We start from the raw sequence: 10,902 nt of genomic DNA, 5'->3' as shown, positions 1-10,902 counted from the left end.
TCTACCTCATGCACCTTTGGCTTTGAAGACCATGTAGAAAAATTATGAAAGGCCAGGCTTAACCAAGTTGTACATAATCTACCCTAGAAAGTTATTCTGGCCTCCTTCATCCACTCAGGTAGATAATAAGAGAACAGACTTATCAGAGTTCTGGATGGCTACATGATGCTGAAATAACAAAACTTCATCAAGGGTCTTAAAAATAAATATTTATGTTGAATTACCTGACTGAGAGGTAATATATATATATGTTTATATATATTAATTCAAAGACTTAGTTTCCAGAGAAATAAGGCACCAAGGCTACAGCACACAATATAGGAGACCTTCACACTGACAGCATGGTTACAGCATACAGGTTGCATCTTAGTATTCCAACAGGAGGACAGAATGCAACCACAAGACACTCAAACTGAGGAAACAAAAATAAATGTGTCTGCTATCTAATATTTACACAGGATGAAGCAGGAAAAATTCAGAGATGAAAGATAATGCTTAGGAGTCAATATAGATTGGTTGTTCCAAAAGTAATGCCTCCTACTTATTTCAATGGAAGCTACAACAGATGCAAAGAGTGGAATAGAATCATTTGATAGAGCAAATTCTTGGTTACTAAACACTATTTTTCAACAGTCACAACCATTAGCTATACATTTTTACCAGCAATAAACAGCTGAAGTGTACCGCCTACCACCTCACTGTTCTCACATCTGCTGTTTGGCCTCCATAAAATACAGCACACATTGATGAATGTCAGTGGGTACCATTTTTTTTTTTCCACAGGGAGGAATTCAGTTTCACACCTTTGCTTCATCCGTACTTCTTTGTCAGGTGCCATTTTGTCAGATTGCATCTCTGCTGCCATCTGTCACAGAGCAGAATAGGGGACGACCATGGTCACAAAGGATGCAGAGAAGGCAGAGATACTAAATTACTTCCTTGCTTCAGTTTTCATTGCCAAGGTAAGCCCTCAGGAATCCCTTACCCAAGAGGCCAGAGAAAGTCTGAAGAAGCATTGGATATCGCCTATCCAGACTTCAGAAAGGCTTTTGACAGTCTCCTATAATAACCTCATAGGCAAACCTAGTCTCCAAATACACAAGTGAATTAGCTAAGCAAAATGTCCTTGACTGTGTTCTCCCTTCTTAAAACCCAGCATGCCTTGAATCGATCACATTCGTGTCACAGATGCATGGGGAAGAGCCCTTTGCAGCCATAGGTTTGCTGCTGGAATAAAAACTCATATTGCCTCTCTTCTAGCTCTGTCCCTAGACTTCATGCTAAAGAGTCAGTCAATGGTGTAAATGAGGGATGATAGAAAATATAACAACAGTACCAAAATCATGTGGATACAGACTGAAAATTCAGTTTCTAACTAGCTAAGATACTGCAAGCAGCTATATAGTGGAAGTAATAGTCTCATTTCTTTTGTTTTTAACTGTGAACTAGAGAAGTCTTACAGACACGTTCCTGGGTTACTTGGGAGAAAGTTTCCAGTAGGAATGGCAACTTCAATGCTTTCTACATGGTGCTGCTGATCTCAGTTGAATAATAAGAATGTAAATCAGGGAAAGAAGCCTTAGTACTTGTAACATTTTGAATACAAACTACATATTCATGATTCCACCAGCAGGCACATGAATATGTGATTCTGAGCTCAACTTGCTGACTGTAAGCTCTTCAGATCACTGCTTTGGTGAAGAAATTTCCCATTCAGCTATTATGGATTAAGAAGTTATATCTCTGCCTGGGAAAATATAGGTAGCAGGCATATTAAGATCAGCTAGAGGGACAAGGAAGTCTTCACTGCAGAAGAACCTGAAGTCCATGTGTTTGAATGTTCGTACTACAGTCGATAAATTCTGTTGAAAGGCTGCACTGAAGTATGTCAATAAGGACAAAGTAGAGAAATACAGAAACCAAAGTGCCAACCAGTCAAAACTACTCGTGTCCATATTCTAGCTTCCAGCATGTGTTAAAGTACCCCAGTGAGTAAATACTTGGGGGCTTACTGAAAGTAATGAACATCTAGAATATACAAGTTTTTTAATCACTCTACATGTTGAAGATAGGAGTTTCTAGAGCACAGATTTTCTGTAATGATACTGAATTAATTCTGCAGGTGAGAGGGGGAAAAGTGTCAGTTGTATGCATAATTGCTAATTTTGGACAGGATTTTCTGAGATCAGAGGAAGTAAAACAATCAGTCCTTAAAACCCTTTGAGAACTGTGACCGTGTGAGTCCTTTAAATGTTTTGTGGTACAATTACCAATGAAAAGAAAGAAGACCTATCGAACAGTACAAACCTTATGTTGGTGATGCAAAATTATTGTAATTGAAGTTAATCAGAAAATGTGATATTGAAATTCTGCACAGCCCAAACTAATTTTATTGTGAAGCTCTGATGAAGACATCAACTCACACACTGGCGATGAAGTGATGACAATTCATGCTAACAAAAGTGCAAAGATCACTAAGAAATAGCAAATGAATATGAATGAGAAAAGAATATTTTAATTGCCTATACCATGTCTTCTAATACAAAAGTAAAAGGATCTGCTGCATCATCATACATTACTTCTTGCTTTATACTTCTCGCTTTATAATGTCAGTACTAGCAATCTCATTCTAGAAATAAATCCATTTGGTGGGCTCGTGTTCTATATTTCCTCTGTATCTAAAAGTAGGATTCTCTCACACTCTGTATGTTACACCTACTCCTCTCCTTCTGGTTAACTAAGGCATTTCTCAATATATGACCGCAGAAGATGTACTCACTAAGTAGTCACTTTAAATTACATATCAACTAAATTAGATGGGGCTTATGATGCAGATTTGGCCCAAAATGATTCATGGCCTGTTCAGACTCATTTACCTATTTTGTCAGCATCGTCTTCTTCTTTCTCTCTTCTGATGTAACAGCCTACTCTTCTGATGTCTTTAGAAAGAGACTCTGTGCTTGATTACCTATCTAAACCAGCTAACCTCTGATTCTCTGATTGGCTTTTTATGTTATTACCTATTTTGCAGAACACGATGTGTGGGGATAAGAAGTGGGTTAACCTCAGCTGATCACCAGGCGTCCTTCAAACCAATCTCTCACTCCACCTCCTTGGCAGGACAGAAGAAGAAAATATAATGGAAAAGCTCATGGGTTCAGGTAAGGACAGGGACATCACTTTCAGTGAAGCAGTACTTACGTAATGAATTTATTTTGCAGATCTGTGCTTAAAATATGGGTTAAGTTGGTGTTTGCCTTTGAGCAAATTCCTCTGTCATTCATAGGGATTTATTCCTTAAATAAGAACCAACGTATCTGAATGGAAAGTGGCAATTACTTTATGTATGCAATGTAGAATGAAGCAAAAATTTAACAATTAGTTTCCATTTTTATTTAAATTCACTCATAATCAAATAATCACAAAAATATGATTTGATTCTGATATCAGTTTTTGACACTGTAGGGAAAGAAGAGTTATGAAAAGGTCTTCTGTATGTCACCTCAAGCTTAGAATCATAGAATCATAGAATTACCCAGGTTGGAAAAGACCTTGAAGATCATCAAGTCCAACCACAGCCTAACCAGTACCCCATCTCTAAAAAAAAAAACCCTCTGCTAAATCATATCCCTGAGTACCACATCCAAACGGCTCTTAAACACATCCAGGGATGGCGATTCAACCACCTCCCTGGGGAGCCCATTCCAGTACCTAACCACCCTTTCTGTAAAGAAGTTCTTCCTAATATCCAACCTGAACTTGCCCTGGCGCAACTTGAGGTCATTTCCCCTCGTCCTGTCACTTGTCACTAGTGAGAAGAGACCTGCCCCACTCTCGCTGTAAGAACCTTTCAGGTACTGGAAGACAGCAATAAGGTCTCCCCTCAGCCTCCTCTTCCTCAGGCTAAACAGCCCCAGCTTCCTTAGCCTCTCCTCGTAGGGCTGATTCTCCAAGCCCTTAATGAGCCTCGTTGCCCTTCTCTGGACCTGCTCCAGTACTTCCATATGCTTGTTGTAGAGGTCAGAGTATTGTACAGCTTTTAATTCTCACTGAACAAAAGATGAAACTGCGTGAAAATAATGAATGGGATGGAACAATGATTGAATAAACCATCCAATATATCTGTAATTTACAAAGTCACTTTCAGTATTGTGTTCTTCCCATCATAAGGTGAAATTAAAGCGCCAGATAATATTTAGGGAGAAACTGTTTAACAGCTGGTGATTTGGGGCTGAAATGCACTTATGCTTGCTTGCCTTTTTATCTCTGGGTGCACACACATCACTTTTTCCTAGTAATATTGGTCTGAAGTAATACCGGTCTGAAGTGACAGTTTCTTAGGTTGTTTCGTTCCACAGAAAGAGGAAGAATAAAGATTTCACACAGTGTACAGTACAAAAAAAAGGCCAATATATATCAAATCATGAAGCAGTATCTCAGACTTTTCCCCAGCAATACTTAATTTACTTAGAGCAACAGGTGGGAAAGCTTTGTTCAGAACTAAACAGTTGCCAAAATTGTAGTAGTCAAATTCCTGCTTACAGTCTGAAAGAGAGAGTAGGGATTGTCTTTTGGGAATGAAGCGTTGGAGCAGGAAACAAAAGAGAATAAGTAGTCTCATTCTCATTTTCTAAAACACAGAATATTCTGTCCCCGCTGCATACCTAATTTAATGCAAAAATATATTGTTGAAATGTTAAATCCATCAGAGATCAGAGTTTTTTTAGAGGCTTACTGTTTGTACTTTTTTCTTATAAAAGCCTAACAAAAACATAATCTCTAAACTGTGTGTTAACAATAGTTACACCATCTAAAAAATACTGAAACTCAAACAAAAAGCAGCACAAATAATTTATAAATGCAGATTGCTATAGCAGGGTGAAGACTAAGAACAGTAACAGTCATTCAAACCATATGGAGGAAAAGAAGAAAGCATTTAATTGCTACCATTTCGATGTGGCAAAAGGTGGTGAGGTCTTCAAGTAAAAAGGATATATCAGACTAATCAAATTGCACCAAAAACTAACAGTAGCCACCTGCTAGTCCTCACTTTGATTGCATTTCACAGTTCACTGCTCAATTAAAATGGAGTCAGAGAACAATACAAGAAAAGGCTTCTATTTATGACTAGACCAATGATCAAAGGATCAAAAGATCAACTGTCTTCTAGTGCTTTCTCCACCAAGCAACTTCATCTATGATTATGAAGAATCTAGGTGGCTGTGATGTGCTGCTGAGGACTTGAAGAGCTCAATCCTTCATCAAGAAAAATGTGTCTAGAGTTTTCTCTAACCATGCTGAGTGTTCTGAACAGCTGGATATAGCATACTGATAGCAACCAGCCCTAAGCTGTTTTTTTGGAAGGTGGAGGCATAGGTTCTATTTCTGAACCAATTCTTTCGTGCTGAGTTGCACGAGTGAATTAATGGATGAATCCCAGTTGTGTTTCATCAGTCTTACAGTTCAGCACAGCCAATATGGAAGTGATCCTGCACTTTCCTGCCAACAGACTATATTATGGAACGAGGAAGCCCTGTGTTTTGAAGATCCATTGCTTTTATATGAATGCTTACTAAGGCCACCAGAGATACAAATCTTCCTAGTCAGTCTAGACTTGTTTTACTTTCCAGAAATGTGCATTGAGAACACCTACAGTCTAGTGCTCTTCTTGTGAACTCAAGAGGATGAGATTTCACTGCAATGAAATGTACATGTGTATTGGGTGTTAATTATCTCCAGTGCATTTGTTCCACTCGTTCCAACATGTTCCAGTATTCTGATGATTTAGTCTACTTAAGACTTAAATCATTAGAACAGAGCATTCACTGAATAGCTGATATCTTTCTGATACACTTAATTTGAGCAGGGGCTTGGTTGTGTAAGCTATTTTAATTAACACTTTAAGCTAAACCTTCACCACCTGCTCTCCTTTAAAATTATAAATGTAAAAGGAATCGCATTCTCAGTAGTATCATTAAAATTCAAGATATTAAAGATGTAAATGTGTGCCTTTTTATTCATTCCAAGAGCACTCGATTGCTGTTTTCCTTTCTAATGTTTTTGTCTCTTGTAGGACTCAAAAGACCGAGCATGCTAAATGGTGCCAAAATGCTTTATTGACTGAGCTCTGGGGACTGCATTTAAAATCATGGATGACTCACATGAGCTCCTGAATCACAGAAAAGAAATACATACCGTAGCAATATTTTTCTAGGCCAATAAAAATTTTCAGGAGAACATCATGGATTTTTTTCTGTATCTCATTCCCCAGCTTTATCTCTTGTGGAGGAAAAGAGTATTCATCAAGAACAACAACAAAACAGAACTCATACCATCTAACCATCTAAAAACTAAAAAATGAATAACAGAAGTAAAAAAAAACAAACCAAACCAACCCCAAAATTCTTGAAGTATTGTATTGTTTACTGTTACTATTTTCATTCTCCGGGTGCTTGAAAACTTGCTTAGTTACAATTTCTTCTGTTCTGCCTCGACCTCCCAGTTTTCAGAGCAATACAATCATCCTTTCTATCAGCATGGTCAGCAGGGAGAATATTTTTAGTGAGCTATCTCAGAAATGTCCCAGCAATGTGCCTCCTACAGTACTGAGCAGCCATAAACATGTGTTATCAGATGTATGCCAAAGACAAAGCTGAGATACTAGGACTGCCAGGGAAAAGTCCTCCCTTTCAAGCAGCACTAATCAAAATGATTTTATACAGAAAACAAAAAAAACCTCACAGTAGTTCATTCCCAGTAAATCAGAATACATGAAAGAAATGACTCTATCATCAGATTAGTTTGCTAATGGCAACCTAATGCAGGATTGTGGATAGACAAAAATCAATCTGCAAGACTCTATTCCAGGCTTCTATAATCAAAGAGAACTTCTAGAGATTTTCTTTGGAGGTGTTCAAAAACATGGACAGATATCTTGTTTGCAAATGAGATAATGGGTATTTTGAATGAAGTGAGTCATGCTAGTAATTAAATTACTACTATTTTTAGGTGTAAACAAAAAATATTACGTTATAAAGTATTCAACATCTGTTAAACAGAAACATTAGGACTTACAGAGTCCAGAATTACTCTGATCTGTTCCCAAACACAGAAGAACCAGAAACCATGATTCTAAAATTAATTCAGAAGCAAAATTATTCAATCAATATATTAATCTTATATTTACAGCTCATAATCTCAGCATTTTCTTCGTTCTTTTAGTATTTCATATTTACACTGACTTCATTCTGCATTTTGTGTCAGTTAATATTAAATACTCTTAATACATTAATGTGACTAGTGGAGTCATAAAATTATTTCAACTTCTTTATTGGTCAGATTTCCATTGGAACTGGTAATTCCTGATAGAATTACATTCCATTAATCAAACAAAAAATGAGACATATCTAATGCCAGTAGTAATTTCAGTATGATTTATTACCCCTTCATTCACAGCAAGTGATTTCTAGTCTGCTAATCTTTTTTTTTTTTTTTTTTTCCAGTATGCCACACTGTGCAGCACAATATGTAATGTCATTCGAAACTTCCAAATGGCATTTCTAAATAAGAGGTAAAGACACTATTATTTCCAATTTTCTACCTTGTAACTTCAGGTTCTCCCTCACATGAATACAACATCTTGCCCATCACTGTCCCACATCCTCAGGTGATGATGGGAGAGAAGACAGAGAAGTTCATAAAATAATACATGCTAGAAGGGACATCTGGATGTCATCTCCTCCACCACCAGAGTATTTGGGTATTTCAGCTCCAATCAAGTTACTCAAGATCTTGTCTAGTTGTGTGGAGATCCTTTTGTAGTGCTCCATTTTGTTATAAAACACCTTTACAATGCCACAAGTTGATGCAAATTCCATAAAATATAAGCTCTAATTTTTCATGCTTTGTCATATATATTGTCCTTATTCCTTCAAGATAGGAACTGCACTGTCTATGTAATGGCAACAAGATTTATGTCTACTCAGCATCTCAGTATAGCCATTTTCTTAGCTAGCCTCCACAAATCAAAACCATGCTGATACATTAGAGACTATTTCTAATCAAGCCTTTAGGTCCATATCAAAAAGGACACATTTCTGAGTTAGTGTAACCATATGACTGAAGAATATCTGAAAACCTGTACATTGCGAGTCACTACAGAGAATTTACTGGCATCATTTTGTCCTCCAGTTTTCATATCAGAAAGCTATTATAGAAGTAAGAACATCTAACTTTTTTTTGTTGTTGCAGGGTTTTTATTGTCTATTTGTTTTTATGGATTATTATTATTTTTTTTTTTTTTCAGAGTACATGAATGATTTAAAGATAATGCAGGATGCTGTATACTTAGCTCTTTAATGCTACTAAATGATAGGTTCCGTACCGTGAAGAATACTCAGCCTGTGGTTTGAAGGCTAGTGACATCAGGCTACTGCTCTAGGAATTTGGATTTAGATGCAGTAAAAATCCTGATATATAAGCTATCAGTGTTATATACTTAAGATTACTGTATACTGCTTAATCAGTTTATACAGTATCTTCATATCTAGCACCTTGATGAAGTAATAGCATTACGAATACAGTATCTTTCTCCATAAATAACGTATTGTTGATTGGAGTGCTATCTAACATAAAGCTGTTCTACAGATCTAGAGAGGGCCATACTTCCTTGTTGTCCTGTTGGCTCCACGAATTTGGCATTATATTCTGGTAATTATATACATATAACTATATATATATTAGAATTAGAATATACCTCCACCCTGCAGTCATGAGACTTCCATGGAAAAAAATGAACCCTTTGAATTCCTAACAAAACTGCTTGCTTCATGACAGGAAACTGGACACTGATATCACTATCCAAGGGAAAACTAGACACAGCATGGGTCTCTACTGCTGTTTTGGATAATTTCAGTAGCCTAATTCAGACAGGAGATATTAGAGCAGATGTAGAACTTTAGCTGTAGTATATACAGAACCTGCAAGTTATCAGGGAGGTTACTAGTGAATTTCACATAGTTTTAAGTTCAGTTAGCTACTGAGTAGATGCTTTCTCATTTGTAATGTGAAGATTGGCACCTGAGACTGATCTCTATATTATACCAGGGACTGACCACCTTTCCTGTATACTGTCATAACTCCAACTACCACTGAAGTTGAAGATAGTTGCCTTTTTCTTATGGACAAATTCAACTCCTGCTATAGTCCCTTCTAGTAGTTCTGATGTTCACCAAACATGAGATGAAGGCAGGTTTTTTATGGTTTCATTTTGCCCATGCTTACTCCTACCGAAAACTGTGACTCAGTGGAGGAGGCCAATATGTAGCACTGAATGATTCATTACAAGTATTTCAGAACTCTGCAGTGGTTACCATTAAAAATTTTATAAATGTCTTTTCCTGGAGAGAATCTGATGGCTCAGCTCTTCCAAAGCGGGTGGTGGCACAGTGGTAGAATTGCTGCTTGCAACACCGGTGGCCCGGGGTTTGAATCCCCCCTGTGGCGCAGGGGGTAGAAGTGCCGCTTCACTACACGGTGGGCTCGAAACCCGGGAGTTGGACTCGATGATCTCTAAGGTCCTTTCCAACTCGCACGATACTGTGATACTGTGATACTGTGTGTGACACAACGTCCCCCCAACCTCTCTCAAAAAAAGGTGGGCAATAGTAACTTCAAGCAAGGCTTTGTCTTCCACATTTCTACATCCCTGTGAGACAATCTCAAGAATAACTGGATTTATGGCCATTCCCTAAGTTTTGAAGTGGCAAATAGAATATGTCAAGGGGAACTGGGCAGTTGCTTATTATTCAAAAATCTGAAAAGTTCTTGAGAACTAAGAGAATTTAACACTTATTTTTTATTAGACTAACTTGCATATACGAGCTTCTGTCTAAAAGAACACAGATAACTTCACATTCAGGGCTCTGCAACCCTTCACAAAAGCTATCCTGGCAGTATTTTCCCTCATTTTTCTCATGCTACTGCTCTCCACAGACCTTGTAATATTTTCACAAAGGCAGATCAGGTTTCCAAGAGAAGCTTCAGCTGTCAGAAATAGAAGATAAATCAACTGTAAAGAGTGATAAAACATAAAAAGTTAAAAATAAAATAAAAATTTCCTTTTGGTTTAGGGTGAAAGGATAACCAAGATTTTCAAAACCTGTGAAGGAAACATCCATGCCAGTCTCAGTTTTTGTCTTCCCCTTGCTGTTGCTTCATATCTCTGAGGCACAGGTAAATAAACATGCAGCTCACTATGAAGTGAGCCAAACCCTCTCCAACAGCTGTGCTGTCAAGATTGAGAATGACTAAGGAAAAATCACCTTATGAATTAGTAAACTGATTATGGTAGTTCAATAAATCCGCTGCTAATCTACTGCCTTCAACCGCTTGCATGTGTTTATTCTTAAGAATTCTGATGAAAAGCAATTTTCAGAAAAGTACTCGGGGACAAGGAGCACTCACAAGAAGAAGTCAGCAACTCTTTTAGTCTGCTCAAGATTGAGGACAGCTGTATGTCTTCAGCGTGTTACAGCAAAAATGGCACACAGATGCTGTTGGATGGAACTAGCACATGCTTCCGAAACTGCAAAGATGAGAAAAAGCCAGGAAAGTCCCTGCCTTTCTTGAAAACAAGCCAGAACCTATTTTAATTAAAACTCTTCACACTGCACCGTAGGCCAAGCACTGCAACTGTCTTAAGGCTCACCATATCATAAAAGAGCCACACAAACATTCAGGCAAACTGGCTTGTTCCTTGAGAACCCAATCAGTTTCAAAAACCCTAATCTGTGATGCACTATGGTCATCCTCTGTGGGAGTCAGCAATGGTGCAGGTGCTTTTTTCAGCAGAGTAGGAGACTATGGTGTGAACACACTGAAACATGATGACCACCTACCAAA

This window comes from Excalfactoria chinensis, chromosome 2 (assembly GCF_039878825.1).
Source record: "Excalfactoria chinensis isolate bCotChi1 chromosome 2, bCotChi1.hap2, whole genome shotgun sequence".
Lineage (NCBI taxonomy): Eukaryota > Metazoa > Chordata > Aves > Galliformes > Phasianidae > Excalfactoria > Excalfactoria chinensis.
Note: the sequence above shows the minus strand (reverse complement) of the source record.